A 14,477-nucleotide genomic window follows, 5' to 3' on the forward strand; every position below is an offset into this window, starting at 1 on the left:
TGACACACAACAGCTGCAAAAGTACATTGTCAAATGAGTGAGTGAAGTGCTCTGTTGAGATTCCAAACAGTTATGGATCAGACAATAAGAAAAGGAGTACTTGTGGCACCTTAGAGACTAACCAATTTATTTGAGCATAAGCTTTCGTGAGAAGTGAGCTGTAGCTCACGAAAGCTTATGCTCAAATAAATTGGTTAGTCTCTAAAGTGCCACAAGTACTCCTTTTCTTTTTGCGAATACAGACTAACACAGCTGTTACTCTGGATCAGACAATGTCAGTCCAAGCTTCCCCACACTGCCCCAGCAAGCCAGGCCTGAAGGGACTAATGAGGGTAGTCCAAAACCCCATTCAGTTTTCAGCCTCTATGCTGAGAATTCCAACAAAGGTGCCAGCTAGCACAAATTGTGCTGTGGCAAGCAGCTATCCATTAGAAACTGGACTAGGATCGCTAACATCCACCACCAAGCAACTTTCAATCACTACCAGCCTGAACTGAGTTTGAATTGATGACCTTGAGAAGAAAGACACTCTCTTATTATCAATCTCCTGAGCCATCAAGTTTTTAATGTGCCGTATAAAATCAATTTTAAAATAGCATTTATGATTATTATTTTTATTAAGTATTAATGAGTTTGATATATTTCATTATTAGGGTACATAATGGGTGTAAATTTTTAACAGTGAGAGTAATTAATGATTGGAACTACTTACCATGGGTCTTGGTGTATTCTCCATCATGGATATCTTTTTAAAATTAAGATTGGATATTTTGTCTAAAAGCTTTGCTCTAGGGATTATTTTTGAGGAAGTTCTCCTCTTTTATACAGGAGGTTAGACTAGATTATCACAATGCTCCCTTCTGGCCTTGGAACCTATGAAAGAATAGCTTTTTTGTGTGTTTTTTTCCATAGAGATCTGCACCAGATAGATGCATAAAGAGAGACAGAAAGTAGATTGCTAATATACTATAAATCAAATACATAGATGTTCATGAAATAACAGAAAAATACAACTGCCAAAATATATGAAACAAATCCCCTGAAAGCTTGTATGTTGTTTTCAAAAAATTGAAACCTGGAATCCTATTTAGATACTGAAATAAGCATGTCTTTAAAGAACCATATGGAAATGTTGAATATTTTGGGGTTAACCAAGAAAAATCCGTAAGAATATGCAACACAGCAATACAAATCACCAGAGGAAAAGTCAATGAAGAAAGCAAATTACATACCCTCTCACTGGAATGACTTTTTGCCCTAAGGAAATCCAGAGCAGGCCATGCTAATGGAAAATTCCAAAGAACAGCAGTTTATAACTCTGCCAAATTATTTTAAAAAAATCAATTTTTAGAAAAAAAGCTTGTTGTTGAGCTGAATGAGTCTTTAAGCCCTCAAAATGCTAACAACAAAACAAACAAAATGGGGTGTGTGTATAGAACAAAGAATATAAATGAAATAGGAAAGGCTACCAAGTAGATCAAATACTCATGGGGCAAGTAACTGATCAAACAGTGACTATAATAAATCAAAGCCCCTGATCAAAGTCTAATACATCCTCCCTCAAATGAGCAACTGGTAGAAGTAAACATCAGAGTTAAGTACCTTTGCACCAAACAAAAGAGAGTATAAATGAAATATATATATACATCAAAGCAGCCTTTGAGAAACACATCACATATTGCTCTTGCTTATGTGTATTACATACAAGGCAGTGAAATTGGAGATGAAACTTGTTCTTTTCTTCCTTTATTTGAATGTGAGTATCAGTAAAATAAGACTGGCAATGTTGATTTAAGAAAGACATTTTGCACACAGGTGCTGAGCAAACTCAAGCACAAAGCTCTAATAATACATCTCTGATCTGAGCTGCAAAACACCTACCATGTTACAAACCTAGCACTATGTTGAGCAGAGACGGCCAGTTTTGCTTCATATGAAATTTTTTTCTTTCTGACTTCAGGCATATTTCAGCCCAACTTTTAATGAGCTCAAAGCTAGTCAAATGAATTAGCTTACTGCCTCTTGTCAACCTTAGAATCACACTTGTTTTAATCAAAGTGGTGAGGATGGAAGCTGCTAATTAACTGGATCAAAATAGCTCATTATGAGGCCTTGGCTCTATAAAGAAATGAGTTTATGAAGGGATGTATTCACTTCCAAAAAAATATATGCAGACTGTCCCATAAAAGAAAATTCAAGTGGAAGCTCTTAGATTCCTTTTTTGCAATTACCGGTAGGTATGGTATTCCCTCTTTGCTTAGAAAGCAAAATACTGCTAATATCATTTATATTGCTCCCTTCCCCTCTCCCCCCACAAGAAACTCTATAAGATCCCCTGCTATTCATGATAAATGAACCTAACTTTCTCCTCCGATGACAGTCAGTCTCTGTTCTGTATATTCAGTCACAAATTATAATTTGTGCTCGGCTCTGTGCTGACGTACAACTGGACTAGAGCACAAATGGGGTTCAATAAGTGCAGAATTTGGTCCTTCATGGTTAAAAGAGCAGATCCTGCTCTTGTTTTATAAGGGGCTCTATTAGCACCGTAACTCTTCGTAGACTCTGCATTGACCTGGTCTGTCCTGAAGATTAATAGACTAGCGCCAGCAGACAGAGCCACCGAGCATCTCAACACTAGTTTTGCGGTCACAATCCAGGGAGCTGATTTATGGGGGTGATAACTAATACAAACATGCTTCCTGTGCCAATTGCCAGCTCTCTACAGGTCCTTCCCTGCCTTCTTCCTTGTGGAAGTCATGTGGGACTGGAGAAAATCTCTCTGAGGTCACTTAGATGGAGTGTGAAGAAAGAAAGTAGGGGTAGGGAACAAGGTGGTATACAGTGATTGTGCATGTGGGAAGCTGGAAGGTGAGCAGGGGGCATTGCTGTGACCACAGCCCTTCATTTTCCTGGGGCCTGGGGAAATTCCTCACTCGAGCTGACAGCTCCATTCTGTACCTGTTGGCCACTATTCCTATTTAACTCATAAGTGTCTAGGGACATTTGACTGACAGTCAGTTGCAGTGACTTTCCCCCCAGCTCCAGAGAGTTGGAGTGGCTGTGTGTGTCGTCTTAATCTCCTTTGGTGACAAAGGGGAAAGGCAGCATTCAAGGGCCATGTAGTCACTTCACAGCAACCACTGAGTAGGGAAGCTCCCCCAGAAACAGGCTCCTTCAGTACACAACCCTAATTCACCCCCAGAGCAGGCCCCCCTAGGCTTTGAATGAAGTAGGGGTCTTGTTGTGGGGGGCATGGGAAGAAGCCAGTATGTGATCATGTAATATTAGCTCTCATTCCAGGCTCCAGAGGGGGCACAAATTCTTCTGGCTGTTCCTCCCAAGCTCAACCCCTTCTATCCTATTCTCTCCAACCTGTCTCTGGCCCAGTCTTGTCTCTTCCCCGCCCATGCTCCTTGTCCCAATTTCCATGCCTCAGGCTTCTCATCCCAGTCTCCTTGTCCAGCCAGTCCTAGTCTCCCTCCCCTGGCTCACTGTTCAAGTTCCATTCTCCACACTGACTTTTCGTCTCATTTTCCCAACACCCAGGCCAAGTCTTCTTGACAAACCAGTCCCCGTGTCATTCCCACACCAGCTCCTTGCCCCCAGTCTCCTTGCCCAGCCAGCCCCAGTTCTCCTTCCTGGTCCCTTGTTTGATATATTTCTCTCCGTTTCCCTTTCATTGTCTCTCAGCCCTAGTCTTCCTCCCTGTGCTCCTCATCCAATCTGTCTAGCGCACATGCTCCACTTGATTCCTTGTCCTAGTCTTTTGCCTGCCAAGTTGCAGTTCTTCCCCAGCACCCCAGCTACTTTTAAGATCTGCCTCTCCTCCCCTGCAACCCACATTCTCCCCCACACTGGTTCCAAATCCTAGTCTCCTTGTCTGCCCAGTCCCAGTTCCCCACCTTCCCCCTAGCTTTGATCTCTGTGTCTCCCCACCAGCCAAGTGCTCCTCATTTCATTCTCTCATTCTAAGTTCCAGCTTACCCTCCCCCTGCACTCCTAGTTCCAGTCTCCTTGTCCAGTCTTTGCTCGCTGCACCAGCTCCCAGTCCTAGCTTCCTTGCCAAACTAGGCCCAGTCCACTTGCCAGCCAGTCTGTGTCCCTCCTTCACTTCCCATTCACAGTTTCTCTCTTTCCCCTCCCAATATCACCAGACTCCTTGTCCCAATCTGCTCCTCTCATCTCCCCCAATCATTCTGATATAATCTCATCTGAATCGAGGGAATAAATCTCCTCTCACTGCTGCCTGGCCACCAACAAGGTGGTTATTGAGAGCACCGGAGATACAGGCTTTATTCTCTTGGTTCTAGGGTCTGGCCTTAGCCCAACTTGTTAAATTACTAGGAAAAGTTCTCTGGGTCCCTGTTGCCCTGGGCTGGAGCATGCTCAGTATCTCTGTGGGGATGGGCCATGTACAGTCTGGTCAGCAGTAGGAGATGTAAGGGGATGGAGATGCCCAGTTGCTCTGTGGGAATGCTGCACGCAGCGTGGTCAGCATTAGGACCTTTGAGTAGCTAGACCTTTGTACCCATAGGATGGTATCGTCAACACTTTTTCTGTGAAGTTCTAGTAAGTCTCTGTTGAGAGAGTGTGAATGGCTATTTTTCAGTGGTGTAAAACTTGTCTGAATTTGGGTGGATTTTCATGGGGACAGCACATCCCTGACACACAGGCCATGCCCCGGACCAATTTTCAAATCTTCTCCAAAATATGTGGGTGCTAGAGCATTTCAAAGAACATTTGCAACATGGGCAAAACAACATATTTTCCCCTAGCCTTGTTCTTGGAAATGACTGACTGTTTTGGCTGAAGTTTTCTAATAATAATAATAAATCTGAGGGAGACAAGCAGCATGGAAAATTTCAATCCAAACTGGTACTTTTGCAAAGGTTTAAGAAACTGAAAACAGGGTTTTATATTGGGAAGCCGTGTGGGTGGGTGTGTGTGTGCACACACACCTAAAATAGCCTGGGCTGATAGCATTATCTATGATTAAGTTTGTCTGACACTGCCCATTGCACACACGTGTACATATAAATAATAAAATAAACATTGGCATGGCCCAGGAAACCTCTTAGCCATTGCTTAATCATTGCATTGGATTGTAAATATTTGTTTGGCATTTGTAAATCTGTCCTTAAGTGGAAAAATAAAGGAAATAAGGTTTGTACAGTTAGGAAGTAATGAAGAGCCATTAAAAATAACTAGTGCTAAAAAGCAAGAAAGGGAATGCTTGGAAAAGCTGAACATTTACATATACAATTGGCTCATCTGGATGATTTGCATCCTATGGCATTAAAGGAGTTAACTAATAAATTTACCTTTGACAATTATTTTAGATAAATCCTGAGGCCAATTCATGCAACTTTTTCTCAACCTGAAGACTGACTGACATCCTCCTCAGAAGGTTATTTAAAGGTATGCTGTAATTCACGTGTTCTCCACCATTTTCCTTCTGAGCCCCCCCACCCCCCTAACCTGCTATAAAAAACTCCACAGCCCACCTGTGCCACAACAGTTGTTTTTCTGCATATCCAGTAGATTGAAGGCCCGGGTTAGGGGGTAGCAAGCAGAGCAATTGCCCAGGGCCCCGTGCCACAGGGGGCCCCACAAAGTTAAGTTGCTTTGGCTTCAGTTTCAGCTCCAGGCAGCAGGGCTTGGGCTTCAGCTTCCTGCCCTCAGGGGTTCCTTGCTGAGAACCGCTCCTCTCATTTATCTCCAGGTTTGCTGGAGTTTTTTCCCCCAAATTATGGTTGAAATGGTGAGTTGTTAAACAGTTTGAGAAATGAGCAAACTACAGTCTGAAAAATGGGATACTATAATTTTCTATGAATGATGATAGTAATAAATAGGGAAGAGACTTACATAAGAAATTTGATTATATGAACAGAAATGCTTTGTAAACTAAATTATTATTTTCAATATTTTTTTCCATGAGGCGTCAGGAGCTTTTCAATCTTTAAATTATGGGAAATTATTTTGTTTTCTGACCGTTTGAAAACCCATTCTGACTGCCTGATGCATTTCTGATTGAATTAGCTGAACTGACATTTTCCAGAAATGAACAAACAAAACACGCTGGATCAATCTGATTGTGCCGTTACAGGCAGTGTTCATAATTCCAGCCCCTGTGCACTGTGGTCAACCTGGACCGCGGCAGTATGCCAGCTCTTGTTAGTATCAGTCCTCAGTTTTTCCTTTCCAATCGCTTGTGCTTTGCAAAAGTGCTCCTGAGTCCTGACTCCATGTATAGAAAATTAAATCAGGATTTTATCCAAAAGTTACATGGCTTAATATCTGTATAAGTGGACACTTTTTTCCTCCTTTTTTTTTTTCATTTCACTGTTCATTGTTTCCATATGGATTTCCTCCTTCTCCCAAAGTGTAGGCTTTTACATAGGAATAGTAATAATAAATCATCTGTAGATAGAAGCAGACAAAGATTTTGCTGTCTTGTGGTAATTGTGACTACTGTACATTAATAAAAAAGGCCTCAATACAAAAGGTCACATCTGCAGTGATTAACAATCTAAGGTCTTGTACATGTACTGATGTTCCACCAGTTTAACTTTGTTTTTAAACCGATGCAAACCTCTGTGTATACACTCATGTGTCAGGTTTCAGAGTAGCAGCTGCGTTAGTCTGTATTCGCAAAAAGAAAAGGAGGACTTGTGGCACCTTAGAAACTAACCAATTAATAATAATAATAACCAATAAATGGGTTAGTCTCTAAGGTGCTACAAGTCCTCCTTTTCTTTTTACTCATGTGTCAGTTCAGCTTTTTATTGGATGAAGCGAAATTAAAATAATTGACTTACAAACTTGCACTAGTTTCACTAAAAACACATTGTTCGTTAAAGTGGTGCAAACTTGTGTGTCAAAAAGGGTCCAGTAAGTCTTAGTAATTTGAATAAAATGCCCTTAAAGAAAATGTCTATTCACATGCAATGTGTGCTGTGAGATTCATTCTCTTTGGAAAGCAAACATAGCATGTCCATCAGTACAGTCAAATATTATAATTTGTCTAGAAATGGCCCTACAGTCAGCAGCTAGGAGCCAGTCATCCAAAGCTTCCTGTGTGTGCAGAGCTCTCCCACTGAAGACTATAGGAGTTCTATGCAGGGAGGATTTATCCCTTAGAATCTGGCCTAGTATTCCTTGCACACTCAAAGCTCCCATTGGTTACACAGGTATTTCTGGGTGCACAAAGAATGCAGGATTAGGCAATTAGGATTTACCTTTCTGCTTCCCCACCTGGAGAAGAAGAGCGAAAGATGTAGGTGCAAGAGACAGCAGTAGAAACGTGGAAAAGGCAGTTGTTTTCCTGTCCCTTTATCCTCTATCCTTTATAAGAATTTTGCTTGTCCCTGTGGGCTAATGATAGCCCTGACCCAGGGGAAGCACCTCAGAGATCCAGAATGCTTGGAGTGAAGGGGCTCCCAGGCGCATGGAGACTGCTCTTTCATTGCCACATTCTTTCCTGGGTTGTAGTTTATTTCACCACCTCACATGCATAAGGGAGTAGAGCTATGACCTGACCTACACATGACCCTCCTTGCCCTTTATGGGACACCAAGTGTGCCTAGGTGAGGAAGGACATAGGATCCCTGTATTCTCCTGAGAATAGGAACTGCAGTTGTGCCTGGCCATTAGGTGAACACACAGATTGGGGATGGGGCAGTCTCCTTATACTCTTCCACCCCTCTGCTCCCCACTCCCCACTGCACAAGTGTGTGAAGGCCAATAACTTAATAGGAGTTGGGTACCTAACCTGCTTAGGCACTCTTGTCAATTACATTAGGCACACATTTGTCTCGTTAGGTGCCTAAATACCTTTGTAAATCTAACCCTCAGGCATTTTCGCTCCTAAGTCACACTGAAAGTTCAGGAGGAGTCTTTCTCAAGCTCACCTGTTGAAGCTGTTCCATTGCGTATGAAATACGTAAATAATGATTGGAGAAGGGACTGGAATTGGAAAGAGTGGGATGCAACCTCACATCCTGAGCCACCTACCATATAGCTCAGAGGTTAGGGCATTCTTAGGAGGTGGGAAAGGTGGTTCAAGTCTATGCTCCACCTCAGGAACTTGGAGGGAATTGAACCTGGGTCTTCTGCCTTCCAGGTACACTGAGATTTTGGGTATAAGGGGTGGGCACCACCAGCAGCTGCTCTTTCTCCTTCATTTTTTGTGAGAAAGGACTGGCCTGGCTTTGGAGCCTAACCCTTGGAAAGCATTCATTGCTATGAATCCCAAGTGGCAGGAGACACCTGTTAGGGGGTTTATTCCTTCACCTGCTTCCTTCCCTGGTCCTTTTTGCATGAACAGAGAGCAACAATACCCAAAGTCCAAAGGTGCAAACAATTTGATGTTTATTGGGGGAACTTCCAGCAAGCATGATTCCAGTTTCCTTCCTTAGTGTCCTCATTCCCAGCTCTGACACCACAGAGCCTTACACCTGTGTCCTTGTTCCCATTCCTGCCCTTAGCCAAACATGATTCCAATTTCCTTACCCCCATTCCCTGTTCCCATTTCCCCCTTTAGCAAAACATGATTCCAATTTCCTTACCCACATTCCCTGTTCCCATTTTCCCCACACCCACCCACTCACTTCCTGATTGACTGCAGGCTATATAGTAAAACTTGAGTTCTGCTTAGCTATACCTTAACCAATCATTTTCCTGAAATTTAACTAACCAATCCTAACATATTGTAACATGATTATGTAACCAATTATATCCCACCACCTTAATTAGTTTACACCCAGCACAATTAATTATACAGCAGACAGGAACAATCACAGAACCAGACAGAGATTATACAGACAAACAACAGCAAAGTGGGAACTATAATGGCAAAACAATACAGAAGTGAGGATTTCACATCCCAGTATTGATAAGTGAGTTCTTGCCAGACAGATGCTATCAAACTAAGTTTCCTTCTACATCTTCTAGGCACTTCCCTTTCTCTGGAGGAGATAGGCACTACCAGGACAGGATTGTATTCCTAACAGCCCAATAGCACCTGATTTCAGTGTGAGGAGTTTGGAATGTGAGGATGACTGTTCGCTTCCTAGCTTATGGCTGCCTCTGCTGCTTAGCCAAAGGCCTTAGCCTAAGAACAGGGCCTCAGACTGTCACAGTAAGAGAAGGCCCTTACACCAGCAGACAGTGATTTTGATTCTTTCTTTTATACCTCTATCACTAGCCAAGTGATAAGAATACACCTAAATTCTTAGAGTATAGGCCTTTACAGACAGGCCTGAATATCTATATCCTAACAACACCTTCTGTTAGATACCTTATTCCCTTTTGGGGTATGGCTTAAGTCCTACCTTTCCCCTCAGCATTTTCTACTGTAGTATAGGCAGCTCCAGGCTCAGCATGCTGGCTTCTGTGAATCCCATTCTTAGGTTCCGAATTCTTCCCATGCGTTGTACTGGAGCCTAAGAGTCTAATTCAGGACTGTGGATTCTCCTAGATGGAAAGGGACCTAAAAGTTAAGTGTTGTGACACTACCTTTGAGTCCCCTTTGTGGCTCTAGCTCCTTAAAATCTAAGTATCTTTTGAAAATGGGACTTAGGCACCTAGGATATTTTCCATTGTTGTTTGCAGTATTGTTGTTCCCAGGATATGAGAGAGATAGGGTGGGTGAGGTAATATCTTTTATTGGGCCAACTTATGTTGGTGAGAGAGACCAGCTTTAGAGCTATACAGAACTCTTTTTCAAGTCTGACCTGAAGCTTGAAAAATTTCCATATGAATACATTAGAAGGGAATTAGTTCCTTAAAGACATGTATTAAGAGTTGGCCCAAAGTGATGGTACCTCATTAAGTTGAACAATTTGGATACTATTATGATTCCTCCAGCTATAATAGGTGGACTTTCTCGAAAGGGTTGGGTTTTTGTAATCTGCTGCATAACATTTAGAAGTACTTGACCGATGATCCGGGTATTTTTGTATGTGATCAGAATTGTTGCCTTGCTAAATTTAAAAGAGGGACTATTGGAAAGCCCTGAGATGTGAAAACAGAAAGATAGTACAAAGGAGATGTGTGCATGTGCTGAGAACTCGGAAGAGGCTGCTATGAAATGAATAGTTTCTGGTAACCAGTCATCTGACAATCTCTGGTGTCTGGAAATCACCACTTAGCTACTCACCAGGTCATCATAAGAGACATCTTGGCTCTCTGCTCGTGGTGAGAAACACACCCAATAATAAAGCACTCAGCATTGTATCCTGAATGTGCCATACTGGAAAACAAAGGCATACTGTTTCTGCTCAGAATCTATTGTTTGAATTTTAATGAACAAATAGGGGCCTATGAGCATGGTGCCCATGAAACCTCTCATATTAGGCAAGCATTTGTTTCCCACTAAGTGATTTCTGGTTAATGATTAAGTCTCCAATTTGAGTCAGTCTTTGTTGCTGGACACTGGCTATGGGTGAACTAGTTGGGGAGATGTATGCTTTCAAGAATGCTTTATGAAGATAGTATAAAAAGTGCTCAGTCTTTCATTTCCTCTTAATTTTTTAAAGGTGGTATCATAAAATCATGCAAGTTAGAGATGGAAAAGACCTACATGATCATCTAGTCAATAGCCCTGCCACTGTAGTATTGTTCTTTACAGTATATTGATATTTCTTTACATTTCTGTAATTCATACTTATGTAAAAGATATTAATATTGCTTTGTTTTGATTTAGACATAGAGTAAAGCAATAGCAGGCTGTAGGAGCCTCAGCATAATTAATAATACAGTCCAATTAACAAAAATAGCCCAATTTTCTCCATACCACAGAGGCCCTTTTAAGTGAAATTTTTTTTTGCCTATCTCAGAACTCCCCAAAAAGAAATCCCCTGAGATAAAGATCCACATTCCCAAGAGAAGTCACCAGCCTTCCCCAACTACCCGCCCCAATAGATAAGATTTTGAGCTTACTCTAAAGTCAATGAATTTGAGCTCAGTCTGAGCAAACGCAGTGAGTGAATTCCAAAGTAGGAGGGCTCTTGTAAAGCATGCTAAGATAACAAAGGAGCAGCCACTTTCAGTTACCCTAAATGACATAGGACCTGGCTATCCCTACACTGCAGCTGGGAGAGCGCCCCTCAGACCAGGTAGATGGGGACACACTGGTCGGGCTGGAGCTAGTGAGCTAATAATAGCTGTGTAAATATTTGCAAAAAGAAAAGGAGGACTTGTGGCACCTTAGAGACTAACAATTTTATTAGAGCATAAGCTTTCGTGAGCTACAGCTCACTTCATCGGACGCATCTGTAGCTCACGAAAGCTTATGCTCTAATAAATTTGTTCGTCTCTAAGGTGCCACAAGTCCTCCTTTTCTTTTTGCAGATACAGACTAACACGACTGCTACTCTGAAACCTGTGTAAATATTGTGGCTCCAGGAGAGACTTTAGCTAGCCACCTAAGCTCAGACCCAGAGAGAGCTGGGTGGGCTTGCAAGCCTGAGCTGCCCCATGGGCCACAACCATCTACACAGTTACATTTAGTGTACAAACCTTAGCCCCATTAGTGTGAGTCTGTCTACCTGGGCTGGGAGGCTCCCTCCCAGCTGCATGTAGACTTACCCTTGGGGCCTGATCTAACGCCCACTGAAGTATATTTCAGTGGGAGTTGGAAGACCCATAGGGTTTAATGAGTCACAACCAACCCTTTTCACTCCACCTGGAAACTAACAGACAGCCAGTGAAGATTTTGGAGTCATGTGCTCATGGCATGACACACCACTTAACAGGCAAACTGCCACCTTCTGCACTAGTTTCAGAGTAGCAGCCGTGTTAGTCTGTATTTGCAAAAAGAAAAGGAGGACTTGTGGCACCTTAGAGACTAACCAATTTATTAGCACTAGGTTCATTTTCCAAGCTGAATGAAACTGCTGCTCCACAGGGTATGTCTACAATGCAATCACAGGGTGTCATTGCGGTTTATGTAGACATAGCTGAGCTAACTTTGATCTAGCTGGCTTGGGTGCCAGAGCAGTGAAGTTGCAGCAGCATGTGTTTCAGCACAGGTTGTTCAAACCTGCTTGCAATTCTGGGTAATGAATTACGGAGGCTGGTCCATGATGAAGCATGCATTGCTGTAGCTTCACTGCTCCACTACCTGAGCTAACTAAATTAAAGATAGCTTAGGAGTGTGTCCATGAGCTGCAAGCAGTGTAGACATACTCTCAGTCAAGAAAGAGAGTCGATTTGAGTTTAATTTACTAAAATATAAAACTTTTCTTCTAATATGAAAGAAAGCTAAATCAAATCAGTTTCACTAATGTTAATCAACTGGCTTCAGAGGAGTTACTCTGGATATTCACTGGGGAAATGGAAACATAATCTGGCCTTTGGTTGTTAATAAAGCATAGAGTTTAATGTCTTAAACTGTCCTTCTGTGGTTTTATTTATTAGGAGCTTGCTGCCTTTTGGTAGACCACAGAAGCAATGAATTGAAAGTACAATGGGAAGGTTGCCTATTAAAAAAACTGGAAGCTTTTTTCAATTAGGTATTGGTTTAAAGGGGCTCGGCAGTAAAGTTTTTGAGCCCCAGTCCTGCTTTTATTGATACAATGGGAGTTTTGCCATTGATGACAACAGGAGTGGGATTGGACTCTTTGTTACTCATTAAAATAATCTTTTAGAAAGTGCACTTTAATAAAACATGTAGTACAGTTCTTATTACTACAGAGGAAACATTTAGAGGCACAAAAATGGCAACGTTAAGAAAGTGCTTCCAAAACTTTTCTCATTTTTACAAAGTATGCCACTATTAACAAGTGAAACCAGCTCTAGATGCCAGTCATTATTAAATGCTTTCTTCAGCAAATGGGCTTGAAGACAAGCATAGCCACTCATCTCCTTCTATAATGCTAATGCATTTGACATTTTTTTGTCGTTCCCATGTAGAACTGTAGCCAGTGGACTCCTTGTAGTTTACTGACAATTCGTAGACCCAAAACTTAATTTTTTTGTTTTGTGCAAAAAGTATTAAAGCGTAGGGAGGAGGGCGGGGAGGTTAGGAGGGGATTGTTCAGCATTAGACTTAACTTGAGCTTAATTTTCCTCTTCACTCTGGTCCATTTTGTGATCTCATGCTTTGAAAACAACTAAACTGTCTTTTTGGTATAGGGAGTTTGAATGAATGAGCCTGCGTTCACTCCCATTGAAGTCAGTGATCAAAGTCCAATTGCCTTCATTGGGAGCAAGAGGGTGTCCTGAGGAAGCACATACATATTGTGCTCTCACTCTATAAAATATATCAAAAAGAATCACTGCTCAGCCAAAGTAATAAGAACTGGAGAATATGGTTGAAGAGGGAAGGTTAAAGAAATTGAATGTATATAGGTTTTTGTTTGTTTTTGTGGAAGGGTGTCATAAATATAAAGGGAAGGGTAAACCCCTTTGAAATCCCTCCTGGCCAGGGGAAAGCTCCTCTCACCTGTAAAGGGTTAAGAAGCTAAAGGTAACCTCGCTGGCACCTGACCAAAATGACCAATGAGGAGACAAGATACTTTCAAAAGCTGGGAGGAGGGAGAGAAACAAAGGGTCTGTGTCTGTCTGTAGTCGTCTTGGCCGGGGACAGAACAGGAATGGAGTCTTAGAACTTTTAGTAAGTAATCTAGCTAGGTATGTGTTAGATTATGATTTCTTTAAATGGCTGAGAAAAGAATTGTGCTGAATAGAATAACTATTTCTGTCTGTGTATCTTTTTTGTAACTTAAGGTTTTGCCTAGAGGGGTTCTCTATGTTTTTGAATCTAATTACCCTGTAAGATATCTACCATCCTGATTTTACAGGGGGGATTTCTTTATTTCTATTTACTTCTATTTTTTATTAAAAGTCTTCTTGTAAAACACTGAATGCTTTTTCATTGTTCTCAGATCCAAGGGTTTGGGTCTGTGGTCACCTATGCAAATTGGTGAGGCTTTTTATCCAACATTTCCCAGGAAAGGGGGGGTGCAAGTGTTGGGAGGATTGTTCATTGTTCTTAAGATCCAAGGGTCTGGGTCTGTAGTCACCTAGGCAAATTGGTGAGGCTTTTTACCAAACCTTGTCCAGGAAGTGGGGTGCAAGGTTTTGGGAAGTATTTTGGGGGGAAGGACGCGTCCAAACAGTTCTTCCCCAGTAACCAGTATTAGTTTGGTGGTGGTAGCGGCCAGTCCAAGGATAACGGATGTAATATTTTGTACCTTGGGGAAGTTTTGACCTAAGCTTGTAAAGATAAGCTTAGGAGGTTTTTCATGCAGGTCCCCACATCTGTACCCTAGAGTTCAGAGTGGGGGAGGAACCGTGACATGGTGGCACAGTGGTGGGATTAACCTGAAATCATTTTGAGATCCAGTTGAGATTTTTTGAACTAGAAATACAGATTTTAAAAAGGAATTTTTAGGAAGTCCAGAAAGCAGCTTTGAAACTGAAAGCAGCTTGGTTTCTCTCTGCTTTGTGGCCAAGCAGAGACAAAAGGG

The 14,477-nt window shown here is 41.9% G+C and overlaps 1 protein-coding gene across 5 annotated transcripts in view; it reads left to right on the top strand.

Moving 5' to 3' along the window:
- The window catches only part of CHL1 (cell adhesion molecule L1 like), a 195,167-nt gene that overhangs the window by 52,418 nt on the left and 128,272 nt on the right, over positions 1–14,477 (top strand). For 3 of the 5 annotated variants that reach the window (XM_084635333.1, XM_084635328.1, XM_084635332.1), the window contains exon 3: positions 5,343–5,421. The exons of the other annotated variants lie outside the window; for them this stretch is intronic. The gene's annotated coding sequence lies outside the window, so the exon portion shown is untranslated. The remainder of the gene's footprint in view (positions 1–5,342; positions 5,422–14,477) is intronic. 5 annotated transcript variants of the gene reach the window in all.

This window comes from Lepidochelys olivacea (assembly GCF_965140295.1).
Source record: "Lepidochelys olivacea isolate rLepOli2 genome assembly, chromosome: 7".
Lineage (NCBI taxonomy): Eukaryota > Metazoa > Chordata > Testudines > Cheloniidae > Lepidochelys > Lepidochelys olivacea.